The 23200-nt window shown below is 39.1% G+C and overlaps 1 protein-coding gene across 1 annotated transcript in view; it reads right to left on the reverse strand.

Moving 5' to 3' along the window:
* The window catches only part of VCAM1 (vascular cell adhesion molecule 1), a 42207-nt gene extending 19007 nt beyond the window's left edge, over positions 1-23200 (reverse strand). Inside the window, exons 1-2 of the transcript XR_005628519.1 lie at positions 21485-23200; positions 15824-15844 (exon numbers count right to left, since the gene is read on the reverse strand). The gene's annotated coding sequence lies outside the window, so the exon portion shown is untranslated. Of the gene's footprint in view, positions 15845-21484 lie in introns of the transcript that reaches the window.

Below are 23200 nucleotides of genomic sequence, written 5' to 3' on the forward strand. Positions count from 1 at the left end.
CTTTCAACAGTAAAAAACCACAAAATTGTTTTAAAAGTCAAAACCCATTCAGAATGAACAATGCATACAAAGACTGGCAAATAGTTGTGCATATAAATTTGTCTAATTTGAACATTTTATCTCTGAAGACAGGAAGAAACTTCCCAAAAGTTTTCCCCCTACAAATTATCATATAATCAGATCATATCAGTTTCAGGAATCACAACATACTTAAATCAAGGAAATACAAAACATTACCTGGAAATGAGAGGAATTCTCACTTATTAAATCACAGTTCATGCCAATCTTTCGATTAAAAAAGTAATCTTCCTCATTTCATCCATGTTGTGATATTTGTAATATCCGAACTGCCTGTATTTAGTCTGTGACCTTTACATTTGACCTTTAATTGAAATAGGTTATAGAAAGGCAGATAAAAAGACAATTTTTTTAAAAAGGAATTTAAGGTTTGGTTAGTGATTTATGTTATATACTGCAGATTACTCTTGAAAATGTCTTTTGTATGCTACCTTCATAAAAGGTACATAAACACAAATTTCTTTTCTGGTGCCACAAAAATGCTATGTCTGCACCTATTTTATCAGGATTAAGACTCATGTTGACAATTAATTTATTAGTCCTATTCTCCACACAACAGGGAATTTATAGCTTAAATCATCTCAGATATATTTAAATCTCAGTCAATTTAAAAATGTTTTCTCAGTTTGTGGGTGAATGCCAATATCACCAAGTTATTTGCATGCATACAAGTAGAGGCCAAGGACTACTCTTTCTGATGGAAACTGTCATTTGACTTGTCTAATAAGCTCCGAGGAAATTGAAAACTCTGTAAATGAACTACACAGGAAAGTTTAAGACTTATCTGTAGTAGCAAAAGGAGAGAAAATGCCTCTGTATTCCTCTGTATTGGAATCCTTCTAAGCAACTCAAATGTCGAACTAATGTAACTATATGCTGAATTACATCAATTTTCAAAAGTACTGTATTCCCTACAGGGCCCATAAAATCCATATACAAACAATTATGGAAGTCATTCTCAATTTCAGTTTTATTGAAAAATGGTTGAAAAATATTTTTAATTGAAAACCAATAAATATTCACCCATCTCTTCTTTTGATTTTGATGTAACTGTCATGTGTTCTCCAACATAATACAGAATTTATCTCCCTGATGCAGGTACCCAATTGCTTTCAACATTCTGGCTGACTTTTTTCCTTGTGTAAAACATTCTATTTTGGATTATATTATATAGTTGGGGGTCTTTTAGTTTATATTCTAGTCATATATTTATAAATGTCTATCACCATTGTTATGTAGTAAAGCATCCAAAAAAAAAAAATTTGGGGGGGGGGGGGGTCCCACCTCTGTTTTCACGTGAATCCCTGGGGCACTTGAGAGACACTAAAATTTCTTACTTGCTTCTCTATGGAGAAATGTGTGACCAGAATTATTTGGCCATACAAACATCCATGAGTCTTTCCTAATGAGGGGCCTGTAAATTGTGCCACCAATCAGGTATTGAAAGTTCATAATTTGCAATAACTTCAGAAAACTATTGGCAAGGATTAGCACTAGCCATTGAATTTTCCTGCTTTTGGACCAATTCAAAGAGCCTTGTCTTCCTTTGGAAGGACTTCAAAATTATGAATGACTGCCGAGAAAAGCAGCCTTTGCTAGGAAGAAACAGCACAATGCAATAGGTCAGTGGAAGTTCCCCTCTAAATTTTTTCACATGCAGCCTTTTAGGGAGCAAAGAGAGGGAGGGCCTTCCATCTGAAAGAATAAACCCCAACTATGTACAGAAACCCGTGGTTACAGAAACACAGGCATTCACACAATTATGTTAAAGAACATTAGGTGCTTCTGCAGTCTCCACCCTGAAACAGTTTCCTGTTTTTTAAAACCTAGCTACTGATGCTAAATGCTAAAAGATTTGCTTTAATGCAGCTCATCTCATTACAGTCCCTACATCCTGTTTGTAAATCTGTCACTGAAATTAAACTTTCATCCAGCTGTGAAGTCTGTCCAAACTGACCACTGTTACTGACCACTGCCAAACTAGAGCCTGGTGTCAGCTTTCTTGAGATAAGAACCTGTCTTCTCATTTCCCTGTGGGATACCTCATGTTTCTGAGATCCTACAGGAATAATTAAAAGCCTTAAAAGTACACCAAAAAAAAGGAAAATTCAACCACTGAACTAAACTCATCTTCTAGTTCTTGAAGAATTTGTTCGTACAGCTATAGGGTTAGTTATAGACTTTAAAAACACTCATTAAAACCATAAAGATACATTTACAGAAACACAGCTTCACAGGATAAAAGCAATTAGTCACAGATCAAATACTGTTAATAAAATGGAAGTGCTTTGTACTTCCAAACTTGTTCTAGTGAAGATGACTATTGATCAAAACACTTTCTTAGAAACTCCCACATCAATAGCTATATGTAGAAACAAAAAAAAATTACATAGTCAAATCTGTATTGACATCATTTGATTAAACAAAATCCTTCTCAGGGTCCCTTCCAAGGCATATCTCTGTTCTAGCCCATTTTCTCTCTTGGATAAAAAGAGACTGAATCAGGTTTCTAAGAAACCTGGAGAATAGATGTTTAGGAAGTACTGCCCTTCCAGGTCATGCCAAAGATCTTAGAAGAACTTCAAATTACCTCAGATTTTTTTTTTTCTTGTAAAATATGCATTCTTAAATAAAGATGTGAAATAAGAATTCCTCAAGAATCACTTAATTTGCTTAGCATATTGTTTTTTTCCTGACATGTCAGGAAATAGTTTTCAAAGTGCAGGTTGCAACAGCATGAAATCCACTTAGACCTGCACTCCTGCATCACCGCACTGATCCGAGTTTCGGACCTCCACACTTCCTAAAAAAAAAAAAATTAAAAAAAAAAAGAAATTTATCAGAAAATACAGAGCCTCACCAGTCCTCACTCATTATCTCTACAGTTCATGAGATGAAGAGCTTGGATGGGAGTTACTGTATTTTTCCTATAAAGGCTTTTTGGCTTTGAGGTAACTTCTGGCAATTTAGATTATTTTGAAATTGTCTGCACTCTTAACACCATTTGATTGTGTGAATTTTCCATATTACCAACATCCTTAACAATCACTACAGAATCACGATCTAGATAAAATCTGAAAACACTTGATGTCCCTTTTGATATTTTTGATTTTTTTCTGTTAAACTTTGAATCATGACCATTTACTACACACACTTACTACACACATGCCTGTGTACATCCATATTTTACAAATACAGCTGAAAATGTGTTTTACAGTTCTTGCTCATTCAACCTTGTTGGCGTTTAAAACTATTTCACCAGTATTTTAGCAAATTTCATGAAACACAGACTGGTCATAGCAAAGTCCCCAGTAGATGTCATGGTATAAATGCTACCCTTACAAAATAATTTTTAATATCCTGCATCCAAAAACATATAATTGGCATTCCTTATTTTAAGATGTTCCTTAAAACACTCACAACTCTGTGAATTTTTACTTTTAATTTTTTTTAACCAAAAACTTCAGTTATTTCCAAATGGAATTATTATCCAAGTATGGTGTATATACCATTCACACCCTCCATCAATCCTTCAGAGCAAATAAACCTGTCTCAGCTCTTGCTTGCACGTGACCAGGAAAATCCTAAATGCACCTACATTGCATCTCAACAGCATGGCTGGTGTGCTGGAGCTGCATTCCCAGCCTCTGTCAGTATGGCATGCTACGAAGCAATTTATGCAATGAGATATTTTAGTTAAAACTGCTATTAAGGTTGCAAATCCACATGCTATAAAATGGGAAAGAAGATAATTGAAGTTTGTATGTTTGTATGATCCCACATATGTTTTTTCCCCCCAGGAAACCTGTTTCTATATCAGAAGAGATAAATAGATTGTGGTAACAAGTTAGGGGTTGGACTATAAAGGAGACTCTTTGTACCTGCACTTTGTCTCATTTAGCCACAATTAAAGTTCCTGAACACTGTCATTTCCTTAATTAAAGTAGTAAGGAATGTTCATTACTCTAAAAATTCAGGTGCTTAACTTAGGAAATCAAAGTTAATAAAGTTGAGGTGCTCCAGAGATGTGGGTAGAAAACACCAATAAATTAACCAGTGGCAGTTGTCTTTCATGTTTTGGTGATCTACATCAAGCATGTTGGCCTAGGTACAATATAAACACACAAATTGAATTCAGTACATCTATTATCCTCTGAATAAGCTGCAAGGGAGGAGAAGGTTTTTAAATCCTGTTACTAATAGGAATTGCTGTAATATCCTCATGATTGTGAGGAAATGCTTTGAGATTACAGACTAAAAAAAGAAGATATAATAACAGAGCTACAGAAAAAAACAGCTCCAGGCCATATCCAGCTTCTAAACTTTTTTACATGAGAAGTAACACCCATTTTGTCCCATTTCCTACACCCACAACCACTTCTACAGGGAAAGAACACCAAGCAAGACCAAGATCCTCACAGCAATTTCCCTTGACAGCAGTTCCCAAGTTTTGCAATAATAAGTGAACCTAAATTCCAGACAACTCAAGGGAAATTACACCCCTGAGCAGACTGTGGAACAGCACACCTGTGGAGTCCTTCGGTTACACAAAGAAAGCACTTATTTTTTAGAAATGGGCCTGATAAAGAACTCTTCTGCTACAGACCATCTTATAAAATAATAAATCTGAGATTAATGAAGATTGGATGAGGAGGGACTCACAGATAACAGCCCAGCACCTGTGGAGAACCCAGGTGCCCAAAGCCAAGCAGCCAGCAGTGCCTGCTGTGAGCTCCTCCACAGCACAGGATCCTCTGGGCTTCAACAGTTGGACTATGGAGAGAAAAACCTCATGCAGAATTTAGATTCAACAGTGATTCCCAACTGTGGGCAATTTTGTGTGATGTAACACTTGTAGTTACAACAGGGAAAAAGTACTGAAATTTGGCCTGTTTAATATCAGATAACTTTATATTTTTTACCATAAAAAGATTACAATAAATACACAAAAGTATATGCTCAGGAGGTTTCAAAAGCATCAGAATATTCAAAGGTTAGATTTCATCTTGGAGATATTTTCCAACCCTAATGATTCTGTGATTACTATTACCTCCATGTTCAAACTCAGATGAACCTAGGCTATGAAGCAAAACTTTGCTCACATTAGACTCTTCTGCTGCAACTAGTTGTGGTACCAGTCATTGCCAGCTAGATGTCCCATGAACAATAGGATATGTTATACAATGACAAAAATAAGAGCCTGCCTTTTAACATGTTTACAACATACATAATTTTATGTACAATAATTTCCTTTTGTTCTTCTACTTTTGGCCAGTCTGATGTTGTGCAAATGCCTTCCAAGTATGTCACTGGTCTCCTTTGATGCAGTGCAGAATAGGTAGTCACAGTATAAATATCTAATGAGCACAAATGTAAAAACCCTGTACCTTATGAGAAGATAGCTCCAAAGAGAAATACACCATTGGGAAGTTCCCCCTCTGCCAAGAAGTTTTGCAGTACTGCAATGGCAAATGCCCCAAGTTACTTTGGTGAGGTCAAAACTAGGGAAGCCCAGCTGTGCAAAGCACTCTGCACAATACTCTCACAAGCATCTAGATCTCCAGATAGACAAAACTGTTCTCAGACTCAAAGGAACTTAAAATATTTCCTCCTTTACTATCACATGTCTATACTTCCTTCTTGGTTATTATGGGCCCAGCATCCTCTGGTTCTCTGCAACTGTTGGGCACTTTTGTCCATGCAAACAACAATAACCTAGAACAATGATGACAATGAGCTGAATAAGGTAACTTGTTCTGACATTCTGTCTTTACAACTATGTAAAATACAAAACACTGACTATTCTCCTGTGGTAGAACAATTACAAGTGCTAGCATTTAAAGTCACAGCAGGATATTAAACTTCTGAACCTTTCTAGCAGTATCATCTCTTAAGTACCTGCACTCTCCTCTTTCAACTTCTTTTCAGCTATCAGTAAATTAGGAGTTATTTTGAAATTCTTCTTTCTGGTAATTAGTTTTTCATCTTACTTTCAGTAGGTCAGTTTGACTATCTTTCTTCTTAATTATGAAATCACCTGCACCTTCATATACTAGCTTCAGCACACCCACTTTTCCTTTACATGTTTATTTTGTCTTCCCAGTCAATCAGAGGGTAACTTCAAAACTGCTTTTATTTTCTATAAAGACTCCTACACTGACAGGTCTCACATTTCCTATCACCATAATTGCTCTTGGGACTTTTTCCAGTCCTCTCAAAATCACATGATAAATGTTCTCATTTCCCTTCCAATATGTCTTTCCAAAAGTCAGTTTCTTACACTTTGAATTACAGCCAATCTCTCAGTATGCTGAACACCCCTCTAATGCCTTTGCAAACATTTCCTCACCAGCACCTGGAAAAAGTTAGCAAGATCACTCAAGTGACTACACTTTCACAAGCCATTAATTCTTCCAGACACTACTGAATGTAGTCTGCAGATGCCCTGATAATTAAAAGTAACAGAACTGTAAGATATTTTATAGCAGGCATATTTGCAGGCATTTAACCTCTTTGCATGTCCTATGACTTCCAATACTAGCTAAATTCTCAAACTCCTTGCTTGTTCCAAATACTTCATATTGTGTGCTCACACTATTGTTCTTTTCCCACCTAGTTCCTGCTGTGTTACTCAGTTACTTCATTTGTACAAAATAAGTACAATTAATTAAGATTTCCTACTATTCTTTCTTTCAGTTATCTCTTGGAATGTCCCCACCTACTTAGTACTCAGAAAAATTTTTCTGTTATATCGAAACTGAAACAAACTCCAGGAGAATGAAGGAAAAGAAAAAGAAAAAAAATTGAGAAAACGTAGTATTTGTGAAACGAAACAAAACAAGATAGGATTTAAAAAATACTCTCGATACTAAGTTCAGTGCAGGCTCTCAGAACATCACAAATCTCAAAACTGAAAAAAAAATTAGATGTTACTTCACAGGTATGTATTTCTGATTATTAGTTGTGCAAAATACTGAAGTATATACATAACATCAGTAGAGGGTATTAGTTCCAGTTAACTACATAAAAGAAGCCTCATATATGCTTAAATGTTTTGCTAAAAGAATCCTTACTGTCATTAAATAAGAATTGCAAATGAAGGTATAAAAATGCAAGAAACCATCCTTGTAATTCGCAGATCATCCAGCAATGAACCCAGAGGCTCACAGGTTTTGTGTAAAAAATCTCTAACAAACTTTTACTACAGCAATCACATCTGTTCAGCAATTGCATCTGATGTATTAGATGTATTAGAGCAGACATTGTTTAATGAGTGTTTGAAATCTGTAAAGTACCCTTGTAAAAAGGAGGAAACGGAAATCCCCTTCACATCCATTATTACTTAAAAATGTTTTATATAAAATTAATATCATAGTCATGGAAGGGGTTCAATGTTAATGAATATGGAAAAATCTTCTTGCATTCTGGATATTTTGTGGGGATATATAGGGGCCCTTATGGTTCCAGAATGTCCTGCTTATAACTATTATTTCTCAGCAAAAACTTAATCTCTGTTAGATGTTAGTCCCTTTCTTAACTTATATTGGAATAACTTGTATTTTGCAAGCCTAGATTGGAACTGAAGGAAAAAGAAAAGGAATGTACGTGGTCAAATTAACTCCTGCTTCAAGCAAATGCTGCAGCCAGACCAGGCACAGGGAGGCAAGGTTCTTTCCTCTGACTTGTTACACTGCTGATGAACGTTCTCATCTTCTTTAGTCCTCACCTCTGCTGGAGCAAGCGGCTTGTAGACATTCCTGCTGCTAACAAAAATACTGCCACTTAGAACTTCAGTAATGGTCAAACCTTACACTCAGAGAGAAAACAGAGAGAAGAAAAGGAAAAAAAAGAGAGGGGCGAGTGGGAATCTCTCTTTCCCCCACCCCATGGGTCCTGGAAAGAAGGCTGCAGCTCATGGGTGAGGAACTTCAGGAAAGCTGCACTCAGTCCTTGGGTGTCACCCCACATCAACTATCACAGCAATATTAACAGTTGCAACAGGAGATGAAAAGGAGGATGTGCACATTTCCACAAGCTGTGCCTTAACTGCAGATGCAGTCGCAGGCTTGGGTTTGAATCCCAAACTGAGGCAAGCAGAAAAATGGTCTTTGAGGCTCAGCTCTTGCTCTGTGCTCCAGCTGCCCTCCTCAGCAGGCAGCCTGATGCACCGTGTACCTGAATCAGGACAAGGAGCTCCGCGCGGCTCGGAAACACTGAGCCAGCACTGCGAATTTGTCATGTAATTGCAATGGAATACAACAGCACATATTCACAGATGATTGAAGTAAACATAACTAATTTGGCGCCTTCCAAGGATGTTAAACAAATTAATTTACCAGAAACTAATTTTTATGGCAGAAGAGTGATTTTCAAGTGACTATTGCAGTATGAATGTATTCATAATAATAATCTGAAATTCTGATCTGTTCTTTGAATCAGTACACTGTAAAATGCCATGTGAATGAAGAGCCTATTCAAGATCTCATTAGAATGCTGTGTATTTCTAATGTACTCCTGGTATTTCCAAGAAATTATCTTTATTGTAATAAATAATTGTTGATTTATTCAGAGCAATTAACAACTTCAAGAAATGTTAATGCTTTCATGTACTGTCTTCTGCTAGAAGACTCATAAGGCTCTAGGCTTATTTCACAGACCCTGCTTGGACTTCCTGTGAACAGTCACCAGCCAAAATTTAACTATCCTGGTACTTTTAGTATTTTATAAACATATGGCCCTTAAAATACACTGCTTTGATGAACCATCTTGTGAATATATTCATACAAGGATAGTGAAGTAAAATAAGCAGTTTCAATGTGTGCTAAGCAGCTTAAAAATATTAATGCTTAGAACATCTTTTTAAAAACATTCACAGATTCAAAGGACATTAAATTTATCAACTCATGCTATCTTCAGTTAACCTATGACACTAAATTCAAAACCAGTCATGATGGATTTCTTGCTGAGTGTGCCTCTTTAATGTCTGTTGTTGCAATCCAAAATTAGTACTTTATTTAGTATCAGCACTTTCTTGAAAACAAATACAAAGTTGACAGTTATTTTTAAGAATGTGCTGTATCACACATTTAGAAAACACAAATAATGCCAGCAAACATGAAGGAGATGTACCTTATAGAGAGTCACAGGAAACAGAAATCTCACAGAACAAAAAGATCTTCCTATCACCAATAACTAGAATTTGGTCCTGCTATTGTTTATTTCAAACATAGGGAAAACTCTGCTTCCTGTCACTATAGATGTATTTTGCTCCATATACAACCTGACCCTTGACTTATAATAGAGAACTCCTTGGCTCCATTCAGTTTAGCCACTACAGACTGAACCTTCTGCAGGTTCAGCCAACATCCACACTACTGTAAAAGGATTTGACACATCATCAGAAAAAACAAAATATGAGTTTCCTTGAATTCTAGGGGGAAAGCACTTGAATGGCAAAAAGAAAAAAAAGAAAAGGACAGAAACATTGCCAGGTCAGACAGTCCTGCTCCTTGCTGCTGAAGCAGCACAAAGCAAAACTCCCAGCTGTACAAGTGCTATATCAGCCCTCCTGTCTTTCTTAGGATTTTGAACGCCAAAACCTGCAGTCAGTTCTCCAAAGTCGAGAACCAAATGGCAAACTGCATGGTACAGTCCCCATTAAGGAGAAAAAGTGTGATTCCTAAAGACATTATAAATTAAGGCCAGCTGTTAATGAAGAAATCTATAAGGTTAACTAAGGACAAGGCTCGTGATCTGCCATGTCTGAATACAAGCTGGAGGAATGGTAGCACTCACTGGATGGTGCTCCCCTTCCTGGGTAATCTACAGCATCTCTGTATGCATCTCTTTTCAATGCAAATGGTGAGAGCAGCAAGTAGCTGCTGTCTCTAAAAGGTGTTAACAGAAATGAGAATTTTTCACATGTTGCTGACAGAAGGGAAAGACTTGGTTATAATTTCCTCTGAATTTTATTCCTAAATCCCATCTCTTCACCATTTTGTTGATGGAGGCCCTATATGCTTCCCATCTCTCGGGAAGCATAATTTTTCCCATTTAAACCTCAAATACATCCTTCTAGCACACTGATACTAAGTACAGGAGTTAAAAAAGACTCTGGAATCACCAAATACACAATAAAGTAGGAGATGGCAAATTTAGTGTATCTTGAAATGGGAGGAAGATGTAAAAAATAATTGCTGTGAAATGAATTTATTTTTTTTCATTTTTAAGCAGATTGCCATGTTAAAAGTAACTAGTTTTTTGCTATTTCCTAACCTAAAGGACATTTGTTTTGCTACTCTGGGTTTTTCTAATAGCCTTCTACTAGATTCTTCAACTTTGCAATCCCACTTCCCAAATTAATACGCACCTACCTCTCTGCACAATTTCTACAAACTTCTGAACTTCCTCCACTGTGCCTTCTGTCCACAGATGATTCCTTCTCCTCTAGCCTCTCCTGAAGCTTCTTCGATAAACTTCCTGTTTTCTTGACAGTGTTGACTATGTCCATTATCTCATTTTCACTTCAAGGAGGTGTCTTGCTCTACCATTCCTTCCGATCCCATTTTCTCCTCTTTGTTCCAACTTCTTTGCTCTGTTTGTTTTCCTGCTTGTTCCTTAACATTGTCCTTGTAGACTTGCAGTTCTATCAATTTGCTTCATTGACCTTTACATGCTGTCTTGCAAATTTGTGAGCCTCAAAATTCTGTCATTATATTAAGCTTTTGAAGTCATCTTGCTCATCCTTTTTTGCTGGATTTGCAGAAGTTCTGCAAGTGTTTTCCTAGCAACTACTAACCTTGAAGCTTTCCTAGCATTTCCAAATTATTTTCATGCTCATCCATACTTCCTCCTGTCACATTAATGATATACTGAACTCTGAAGGAACAATATGGTATTTTTTTGCTACCTTCTGCCATGATAAAATCCTACTAAATCAGTTATTTTTTGCATCTCTTTCATGACAGATGCACATTTGTCTAATTTGTACAGCACTACCTCACCTCAACTATTGAACTCCTCTAAATTTTTTTTAAATTTATTTTTTCTAAACTATTTCTTTTGCAAAAGACCTTTGTTCAAACATGGCATGCTGCAGTGCAGACCCCTTCACTGCATAAGGAAAAGATACAAATGAAAGAGCCTAGAGACTGGCTTTACTACAGATGCAAAGTTGTTTCTCTGACAGGGCTCTATTTACTTTCAAATGTTGAGACTTTAAAGTAATTATAAATTAAGACCTCCCCAGACTTCCAAAGCTCCCAAATGTTTTTGTTCATTTGTTTTGTGTTTTAACAGCTTTGACATTCTCCTAAGCAATACTTAAGCTTAAACTGTCTACTTGCACAGACTTCCAGAGCTTCCAGATGTTTTTGTTTATTTGTTTTGTATTTTAATAACATTGACATTTTTCTAAGGAGTTCTTAAGCTTAAACTGCCTATTTGTGCTCTTAAATAGTGATTATTGGTTAGGTAAAGGCTTTAGTTTGCCTTGCAATTTTAATAAAAACTATAGTAATATATCCTTGTCTGACTTCCATTTCAAACTGATGAATTACATATATTTGTTAACTAAAAAATAGTAAAAAACAGAGATTATAGAAACTGATGTATCATAGTGAAAATATATGTATATAAAGGCAACTTAATGAGTGTCTTACAATAACTACCCCAGATATTTTTTTGAATGAAATGTATACTTTGGTAGCCCCTTTACCTCTACCCTTACAGTCATTAAAGGAAGGCTTAAGAGTGCTTCAGGGTGGATTATTTTTCCCCTCTAGGTTGCTGGACCAAATCAGATGAGTGTGTTGATTTTCTGTAATTGCACACATGTGGTACATAAATAAATAATGATGTATATAAACAGAAATATTTGAGCATATGTTTAAAAATCACAAATATGTTTAAGTTATGTTAAGGCAATGATGCACAAACTATTTCTCACAGCTTTATCTGTGTAGGCAATCTTAAAGCCATTTTACATCTGCTTTCTTTTTCATGTTTATATGCTTAAGTCTGTTTGTGTTATAAAACACAAAAGGTAAGTAATTGTATGAGCCTGTTCTCTCCGTAATTCCACTCCAAAAATTCTGACCCTGTTTTTGCTGATATTTATTGAATTCTAGAGGCTCTAGACCAGGTAACTCACACAGCTTCGCCCTGTTCACCAGCAGCACATGATCCCTTTGGACCATAGTGCCATCTAGCTTCTCTTTTCCTGACCTCAGTAATTCCATGTGTGGAACACAGTTGAGTGAAGAAGCAAAAGAAGGGACAAGGAGCAATCATTAATAGAATTGTCAAATTAGTTGGCTATTTATCTAGACATACAGCTGAATTATGGGAGGCTGACAATAAACCCCTCTTTGATAATCCAAAAGTGAGACAAAAGCATGTGTTTTCCTTTGGAATATGTCTTATTGCTTCTCTTCAAAATGAGAAAATCAAGATCTTTACTGATGCTCTAGGCAAGCTACCAATGCCTTTGGAAAAGCTCTGGCACCATACCAATACTAATACACACTTCCAGGACAGCAAAGACAATGTGGCTAAATCCTTGCACATTGCTGGAGGCATTTGTTTCTTACAGCAAAATCTCTACTTTCAAAGGAGCAGAATTTGATGAGACTTGGAACATTTATTGAGATGCCTAGAAAGGAAAAAGGCCAGAAAAAGTATCTTTCCCTTCACATGATGTGGTGGGAGGGTAATGGACTTCCTTGCATACATATGGAAACTGAGATCCACCCAAAGATGCCTGGGTTTCATTTGCCTTTGCAATATATGCAGGACCTAACTCTATGCAAGCATAAATCAAATCCAGTCCCCTTAATGAGGGTATAACTTCAGAACAAGAGCTGCAGTGGTAGAACAGAAAAAGTCTCTTCCAGGTCTGGGTCTGACTCATATCCTTGGCAGTTTCTGCTGGACTACACAAGATTCAATCTATTTTTTTTAATCTTTCTTTCTAACACACTGCTGTGCTCCTTAATACCAGGAGGGATAGATATTTCCTGCTGTGTCCCATGAGCATGGTTTGTTCCTCCAGTGGCACCATTACATGAACTTCTTACTACTGGAATGCCAAGTGTTTAATGCTGTTAATACCTAAGAGGAAAACAGCTGAATCTTCAAACATTAATTTCAGAATGAATGTCAAGATAAAGATTTTCCATGAAATCCTACTAATCAACCAAACTTCTTAAATGATCAGGGTATATTAAGGCCTTAATCCCTAAATAAATAACAAATTAACTGAGATTCCGTTGGTCTTATTCCTTTCCACATAGACCACCTTAAGTCTGCAAAGAGATGAGGATAAATGGGCTACTGAGTGTAAAGGTGGCATAAATGTGCAGCTCTTAGAGAGATGCAGGAGCTGGGGCCTTTTGCAATGGCCTTGTATGATGGAGAACAACTCAGATCATTGGCTGGCCCCTGTAAAAGAGCAGCTGTAGCTCAGCTGCCTTCTTGTTTCCAAAGAGCTGACAGACACAGCTGTCTGCACTGTGACAGCCTCTGCCAGCACCAGACCCCCCTGGTTAACAGCTACAGACAACCTTGGCATCACTGAATGCTGTTATGGACATTCTTGCCAAAAGCCTGTCCATAGACTATCTGAATAAAACTATTTATACAACAGGTACCTATGCCAGCCCAAGAATGGCTGGCACATAAACAGAAACATTTGGTCTCTGTTTGAAACCAAATATTGATGTAAAAATGTTACCAAATATTTATATGACAACAGTTCACCAACTTTGTTCCCAAAATCAAGTAATAGAAAACAGTATTTCAATATAGTACTGTGTAACTGATGAGAATAAGAAATAAAAGAACACTTCAGTATTTCTACAGGTATCTCATTTACAGATATAAACTTGTATGGGCCATTCAACCCTGATTAAGTTGATCACAATTGATTTCAGATTACAGATAAGAATAACACATAATCAGCTACTTTATTCATTAGGTTAACATAATACTTATAGTGTTAGATGGCACTAAATGAGATAATGGCTACAATACTATTCATTTTACATGTAGTGGGTTTTTATTCTGAATTATTTGCTCCACAAGTTGCGTTCACACAGATTCCTCAATAAGCTTTTCCTAGAAGCTTTTTTACATTTGGGAAGAGATTGTTTACACATTTGTAAACTTATGAGACAATACCTTTTTTTAATAATTAAATGAAAATTGTCTCTGAAATCTAAAAGAAAATAGACCAACTGAATTAATAAAATTTGCATAAGCTACCAGATAATGACTTATTTTTTTTTCTCAGAGTTGTGCCCCACATTCTACAAAAATCAGACCTGTTTTATCCTCTGGGAAGCCACACTCTCTCTGTCACCCACAATCTTGTGGAGTCTTGTAAACATTTGTCTCCCAGGAGTCCTGACCTCCAGATCAGCTTCTGGGCATTAGGGCTCACCAGCTCCTGACATGACAGAGACCTTGGGAGGAGCAGCCAGAACACCTGGGGCACCACGTGCTCTGCTACAAAAGGGTATGGGCTCATCTACCATTCTGACACATGCTGCAAAACAAAGAAGATTTCTCTGAGCAATAACTCAATTTAAAAAATATTACTAAATTCCCAAACTCAGCCAAAGAGATGGTCATCAAGGATTACGAAGTTCTGACAAGTCTTGTCTATCTCAAATGAAATAAAGCCACAGTTTAAAAGGCTACATATTTTGTAATTAAATACACATGTATGCACATGTAAGTACATAATTCTTGCATGTTAATAACTCAGTAACAAAATATCTTCCCCTCAACAGTCTCAAAATGTATCTGTGTTTGGGCTGATACCAAGCATGGGACACTATCATCTCAAGGATTTTTTTAGCATAGTATGACTACATTGCAGAAGGGACTATAATTATAATCTTGACATTACCATAACGACCGTGGTTGCTATCAGGTGACAGGTATTATATAGATAATCAGTAGACAGCAATATTTAATGATGCATGAGATAAAAGAAAATTAATTCATGCCTTTAATTCAGTTCAGAGCCATCATTTGTAAATCTGCATGTGACTGTCCTAATCCTATTCATATGTACATAACAGTTACATTAAACAACAAAGAGCCAAGCAAGATATCTGCTGTGAAATTCAGAGAGCTTATATTTACTCTTTATATGCAATGAATATTTTTAATGTTTCTATTTATCTCTATTTTTAACACAATAGAGTTCTACTGCCTTGATTTAATTAGCATACAAAAAAAAAAAAAAGCTAGTAGCCACTAGCTACCAGTGAAAGGTATAAAATGTCTTTGTTGAAATCAGATACAAGCAGTAGTGAAGCTAACTATTTTTTTCCCATGTTACAACCTACCACCTCTTTCATTTAATCTGTCCTAGAGAAATAATGCCACCATCTGAGAAAAAGTAATCTAGAGTAAGGGGAGATGCTCTGTTGAATGAAAGAGGGGCAATTATGCTCACTGGAGGAGCTAATATGGCTGAACATTTCAAACCCTGCAAGATTTTATCACAACCTTTATAAAACAGAATTAGTTGAAAGAGATATTTTTGTGGAAAAGGACTCTCCTGAAATGAAGCTATTCCAGTACGTGTAGATGGCCATGGGTGAAATGCAATAGAAGACAAAGGGGTAATATTCAAAGATAGATATGAAGCAGCACTACTCACATATCTTGACAATATTTCTGGTTACTAACTCTGTTCAAACCTTGGTGCTCCTGTCTCCACAGCGACAACACTGCTACAGCCATCTCACTGAACCTTAGAATGGAAGATGCAAAATTTATAGAGAATCACAGGAACAGTTTTTAATGAAATTACATCAAACTCAGTGTCAGAGGTTCCAGGCTGAGAAGAAACTGGATATCTCAGCACTGTGGTGCACAGAGACAAGGCAGACAAAGGATTCAGAAGAAAACATAGAGGATATGGAACATGCATGAAGCAAAGTTTGCACAATGTTTTACAGAACTGACTATTTTTCAAATCATCATCTTTGTCTCTCAAGCTCTCCCTTTCACAGTTTTCCTCTGTTGCTAATGCTAACTTTGTTGCTTTGTGACTAACATTACACCTCCATCACATCATCAGCTTCAGAACAGATCAGGAGGGATGCAGCTCTTGCCTGAAGCATAGCTGCGTTTTTAATTCTGCCCTCAGACTGCCACACAGCAGGTGAAGACAGCCTGAACACAAGGCATCTTTGGTCTTAAGTGAAGCTTTTCAATAACAGCAGCTCCATTCTTGTTCTGTGTGCCTTGGCTCTTGAACCACCAGAGCTGATTCTGTCCAGTAAGGATGAGGTTTATTTTTCCTTCCTTTGTGTTTAGTAATTAATACTAATTATGCTTTTCATCAGCTTTCAATTCTAGAGCAGCAGGAAAACTTTGGAAGCAGGAGTGAATCTCACAGAAGTACAGTAAAAAAGAGACATTTAAAGGATGCTGAACAATTTTGGCAGAGGCACATTTTTATTATTCATTATTTCAACCCATTGTCTTACAAGAGAAAAAGTTCAGCATGGTGAAGTCTAAGGTACTACACAGCTCCCTTGATTGGCTTGAGCTCCCCTTCCAACTGGCAGCTTGCTTTCCTTCTGAACAACTCAAAAGCTTGGCTCTAAACTGATGACAAGCCAGATGTGTGGGGTTGCAGGTTGACATCCTGCAGTTTTCCCTGAACTCTATAAACAGTTAACCTCCCTGGAGTGGTTATTATGCCTCTTCAGAAACCCAAAACTTCAGGCAAGAAAGCAGCCACGAATGTTTTGTTTTCTTGGGATTGTTTCCAGTTCTTTATTTTCATGAATATCCATCCAGACTGGGTGTAGGGCAGACTGCACAGAGACCCTTACCAGATTGAACTCCTTGACAATAAACAGGCAAGGTGGCCCACGCTCTTCAAGCAGAGCTATTTTCCTGTAAGGTCGTGTTTTCCACACCAGAAGAGATCATTAGATCACCATGTATGGTAACAGATTGGTTTGAATACCTGCATAAATGTGCTTACTCTGTAATGATGTCACTTTTAAGTTACTATGATTGAACTCTTCAGCCAAAAAGGTTTTTTCTCCAGCCTTCAAACTACTTTTGATTTTTTTTCATATTACCCTTTTTTAACAACCTTACTCAAGTGCAAATATCTGTAAATATAGAAAAAAATGTGTCCGGTGTTCTGCACAGTAAAAACCCAACTTCAATACCTACTTACTCTAAATAGTAATTTAAGTATGTGGGATTTGTCCATCACTTCTTTAGTCTTAGTTTACAGCTGTGTCCCAAAACTTACCCTGCTCAAGGAGTTGTGCCCTGATCAGCAGAATCAAGAACTTTTCCCTTAGCGAAGAAAATTAGACAAGATACTGAAGAAAGGGAAGGAGAAGGAAAGAAAATAGACTATTACCCTGGTAAAATGATGACAGTGCATGGGAAGGATTGACATAAAAGAGCAAAAAAAAGTAGCTTTCTTAGAAGTTAAACAGTCACGAGAAAAGCTATTTTCGCTGCCATTTGAGAAAGGGACTTCTGAATTTAAAGAATATTGCAATAATCTGGTTATGTGATTTAAGATTAAATAGAAAGCTAAAGTATATGTTGTCACTTTTTTCTTTAATGAAATGCTACACTTAAATGTCTTCATTTGAAAATAATCTGTATGTGGGTTTTTTTAAAAATAGCATCAACTTGGTAGTTAGGGAAAAAAGGTTCACAATGTGCTTATGGCTGACTGAATCTGGAGGTTAGCTAAGATGTTATCTCTGCTTGTCAGTCCAGCACTGCTGCTGAACGCAGTCTCCACAAGACTGCTGATGCAACTCATACCTTTTTTGATTTCAGAGTTTAAAGAAAATGTGCTGGTGTACGGAATGCTTTGTTAAAAGAAGAAATTGAGAATACAAGTGCATGTTTTTATTTATTAAGAAAAGCATAGAATTGTATTTCCTCACATACAAAGAATCAAAGAATCTGAGATGGTCACTTTTATCATAATCCCAGGCCTCTTCTGGCTTTCAGATTTTTTTCTGTGTTGTTTCTCAGGATCAAACTGTTAGTGCCCCTGTCCTGCCTTCTTCATCTCCCCTTGTCATAATTTCCCAGCTTCACCATGCTGCCTGTACTTTTTTACACACCTATTTTGAGGACAGTGATTGCCCAGTTTTGGTGGAGACTCATATTGCTGTAGGTACCTAATTCCACAAAGCAGCTCTACGGCTTTTTATAACTATTTTGAATTAACGGTAACTTCAAAAGATTGAATCCAAACTCCAACTTCAGCAACACCCTCTACAAGCAATTTTCACAAATAACCCATGCCTCAGGGCATTACTTTGAGGCATGACAATTTTACTTTCAAAAAGCAGGTCCCACATGTATTTCTGCATGGGCAATTCACAAACTGAGTGGCAGATTTAGCTGGGCCATAATACACCAATTGGCACTTTTCAAGCACATCAGTGCAACTGACTACAAATCATCCAGGCTGTTACTAACTCCTACCTGCTCTTGTTTCCAGAAGCCCTGAGAAAATAGCAAAGGAAAAGGCAACTATTGCAGGTGAACATCGTGGCTGATCTGCACTACTGTATCACTGCTGCATCATAAATTCAGTGCTTTAATGAGCTCTCACCTCCCATCTAAAGCACATGAAGCCAGCTAACACGTGTCAATGCCAGCCAGTCTAGGAAGGGCAGCTTCAGGCCATGCTCAGACAACTTCCTTGGCACAACACCAGAGCAAAGGAGCAACTCAGTTCAAGCAAACCTCATTTGAATTGCTGAGAGGATTTTCCATCATCTTCATTTACACCTCTTGAAAGAGTGGTTGGTTGAGACATTTTAAAGGACAATTGGCAACATATCCCTTGTGTCTGTAAATTAGTTGTTTGAGCATGACAGAAATTCACATTGAAGAAAAGTCACCACTAAACTAGCAGAGGACACATATAAATCATCTGTAAATTAAAGCATAGAATGACAGAAAGTGAGAATGAAATCCATTTCCTTAACCAAGAAGCAGTGCCACAGAGCCAGAACTTGAGCCAAGCTGAGCTTCCATTGAAATTTACCATGGAGTATTTACAAGGTGGAAATACAAAGATTATGGCTGTAGAACAAGGCATACAGGACTTTTCAGAGCAGTAATTTCTCAGAGAAACTGATCTTGAAACAAAAACTCTTTCTTAATTACTTTAAATTATTTTTTTCTGCGTAATGTTATTTAGGTCACCTGAGTATATTAAAACAGTCAAAGATTTACAGTCAGATGCAATTACATCAAACTTTCCAAGGGATTTCCAGGTGTTTTCTGGAATTGATGCATAGCATAAGGATAGCTGTCTAGAGTTTTGTACATCATAGCATTTTCATACATGTTTGCATTTTAAACGTGGTCTATATAAAATACAGGCATTTCAGATTTAACTTGCATGCTATTTTACAAGGGAAGAAGACCAGAAGTTCCAGTTGTCTGATGGTTTGGACATTGAATTTGCAAAAATGTTATTGCTTTAATTCCAGACTAACATGTTCCATAGCCCAAAACAGGGGAGAGGCATTGTCTAATTTTTTATTTTAGAGTTTGATTTTTTTTTTTTGCTTATGGGCGCAGTAATGAGCTTTACCAAGTCTCTTGAGTTCCTTTAGCCATGGTGGGAGATGCAATATGCATTCTTCTGTGGCTTCCAGCCTAAGGATTATTTTGTAGCTGAACAGGGTCTTACCCTCGGGTGACCCTTGGTTGAACTTTATTTTGGAAGTGAACCAGCATATTTTCCAGTATTGGGATGGATGAGGTCGAAGCAGTTTTCCTTCTCCATTTGCTACACAAAGACAGCTAAAGCACAGCCACTGTGATCAGGATGAGATATTACAACAAGGATATAATGGCTCCTTCACTCTCCAAGATATGTGCACAGTGTTAATAAGATCAATCTTGCATATCTTACATGTTCAATATCTCCTTGCTGGCCCTCTGTATCTTTCTGGTGCCATCACTCAGAAGAACATTGTTTCCAATATGAAGGAAGAAGCTTTCTGTAAAACTCAGACTCAAGGAAACTTATTTTACTTTCCTAGAGGTGCTTGAAAGTGGCTAAAGCTGTTTTCAAGATGTTAATACATTTTCTGAATGTTAATTAAAAAAAAATCCTTTTGAGGCTTCATTCTTTGTGTTTTTCAAATCCTGACCTTAACAAGTATCCCTTCTGTGATTATGGAGATTTTTTATGCCAGGAAACAAAATATTGGTATGGGACTTTTAGATACATCATTGTATCACAAATACCTAACAGGTCTTAGTCTTGGGGAAAAAATTAAATTATTTCCTTTCTCTTAAAGCATTTTCTGTGGAAACTTAAACTCAGCAGGTAAAGCAAGCAAAGTGCATGGGCCATTATAAAATATGGCCAAAGGGCCTTTTATTTTATTACCTATCGTGTGTCTTTTCCTTGTTATTATCCCATCATTAGACTATCCTCATGAGAGCTCTAAATTTGTGTCACCTAATGCAACAATCTCTTGTTGTGACAAAGTTTCCTCACGTTCCCACGGGTCCATTCTTCTCAAGACAGCACAACTTAGGTGATACTGCTTGTGGATGCCCACGGATTCAGAAAACAACTGCCTTCTTGCAGACGTTTGTGCCAGAAGGCAAACACAGCACGCAGTACCATCACCATGAGAACAACAGCAAGTGCTTGGAAAAGAGGAAGGAGGAACTCAAGCAACAGAGAAGGAAATACGAGGATTGTAAGAGGGAGGAATGGGCCTGCAGCACTCACCACCACAGTTTCGGTGTGAGGAGCTGTCTCCTTTCCAAATGCCACACAGAATCTGTTATTTTGTATCTGGCAGAGGCTGTGAAATCATACTTCTGCAATAATATATTTAAGAGAAATACAACAAACTGGTAACTGAACAGGTGACAAGGTGAGATGGACAACACCAGCCTTCATATTGCATTGTATTTTATCGAGTGCCCATGGGCAGAGACCTTTGTTAAAACAGGCCTTAAAAAGCTTTCAAAACAAAATATCCAAACCAGATCACCACAAAGGTGCATATGTTTTCGTTTTTAACAGTTTCCACAGAGAGTATCATCCTGAAGTTTGCCAGAGAAAGCTGAAGGAGGGTCTTGCATGGAGCACAGAGATCAGGTAAGCTGGGGAAAGGAAGCAGCTCCCGGTGTCTGTGTGCATGTGTGTGCAGTGAGACACCTGCCAGCTCTTCACAAACGAACCTTGTGTTCAGGGAGCTCACTTCAAAGAACTACTTTAAATGCTGAAATAATTACATCGATTTTATAAAAACAAACTTGCATATGTCTCAGAAAGAGCTGTCTAGGTGCCTGCCTCATACTGAAATCTTTAGAGCATAACAACAGTTACGTGCGTTGCCATATTTACCGGTTATCCCAGATTCCTAAATCCACTGCTTTGGCTGGAGTCCTGGCCGGCTCCTGAGGGCGGACAGCTCCGTGCTGGGAGCGGGGCTGAGGGGGCGGGCGGGAGATCCCGCCCCAGTGTCCGTCCCGGTGTCTCGGGAAAGCACCGGCGCTGCCTGGCCGTGCGGTGGAAGGGGGAGCGGGCAAGAAGTGCGTGGGGTCGCAAAGGAGCAACAGGAGAGGAAGAAGCGCTACCGGGGCGGGGGCCGGCGCGGCTCGGCTCGGCTCGGCTGCCCGACGGGCGGCCCCGGGCCCTCGCCGCGGGGCAGGACAGAGCGGGCCGCCCGGCGGAACTCCTCGCTGCGCCACGTGTAGAGCAGCGGGTTGAGGGCCGAGAGCGAGCAGAGCAGCAGCCAGCTGGCGGCCTGCAGCGCCGGCGGCGCCGGGCGCAGGAAGAAGCCCAGGAGGCTCACCCAGACCAGGGGCTGGGTGCCCAGCAGGAACACGCAGCAGAGCAGCAGGACGGAGACGCTGCTGAGGCGGCGCTGGGCGCGGCGAGGCGGCGGCGGCGCGGCGGGGAAGGGCAGCTGGTGCAGCAGGTGGAAGTTGAGGACGCTGACCCGCTTGGCGCTGCCCCGCACCCGCCGCACGATGCCGAGGTAGCAGTGGAGCAGCAGCGCGGTCTGGCCCAGCACGGCCAGGGCGAGGAGCAGGGCGGTGTAGCGAGAGCTGCCGTCCGACTGGGCTGAGCCCAGGGTCCAGAGCCCGGGCAGCAGCGGGACCGGGAGCAGGGCGAGGGCCCAGGAGAGCCCGATCATGCAGCCCGTGTGCCTCCGCTGGTAGAGGGCCTGGTACACGCTGGGCAGCTTGGTGATGAGCACGTACCTGTTGAAAGCCACCAGCAGGTGCGAGGCCAGGGAGACGGTGAGGCCGAGGCCCAGGAGCCCCCCCCGGAGCAGCCGGTACTCCGCCGAGCGAAGGGAGGAGGAATTGGGGGGCAGCAGCCCCAGCACAGCCTCCTGGGGCATCCACAGGGCGCACACGCTCAGGTCAGCCGCACAGCCGTTCACGATGAAGGCATTGCTGGTTGTCTGCAGCTTCTTGAAGGAGAAGACTAAATAGATGACCATCACATTGGATAAAGTCCCTGAGATAGCTAAGACTGCGTAGAGCAGCGACAGAAAGATGCGGGTCCCAGAGGAGTCCTCCCAGAGCAGCAGCAGAGGCGAGCTAGCACTCCAGGAAGAGGCGTTGGGCATCTCGCTGAATGCAGCTCAGTTTTGACTTTGCCCTGTAAATCCCATCCTTGTCTGGGTCAGAAGTTCTGCTGCAGGAGTCCTCACCAAGCACACGGGAGGCTGTGCAGCTGAAGGACTCTAAGGCAGGTTTCAGTCATACAAGCTGTAAGGTCCAGAAAATGCTGTTTGCAGTAAGGATCCAAAAACCAGCAATGTCCAAGGCAGGTAGGCAGCAAGAGAGTCCACAGATTGTAGCTGGTGAAGGTGGGTCCATAGGGAGGCAGATGGCTGTTGGCACACCAGAGCACGACTGAGGTTTCTGTAGCTGTGAAAACAGCAAAAGCAGCAGCACCTTGCAATCGGCAGCAGAAACGGCAGCAACTGATACAAAGCTTTGCAGTTTCTCCTGTGCCACAGTACGTACAGTGTATATCATTCCAGGAAGATTCAGCCCTTCCACTCTTCATGAATTATTCAGCAGATTTTCAACTTGTTAAATC

This window comes from Passer montanus, unplaced genomic scaffold (assembly GCF_014805655.1).
Source record: "Passer montanus isolate IOZ18808 unplaced genomic scaffold, ASM1480565v1 scaffold103, whole genome shotgun sequence".
Classification (NCBI taxonomy): domain Eukaryota; kingdom Metazoa; phylum Chordata; class Aves; order Passeriformes; family Passeridae; genus Passer; species Passer montanus.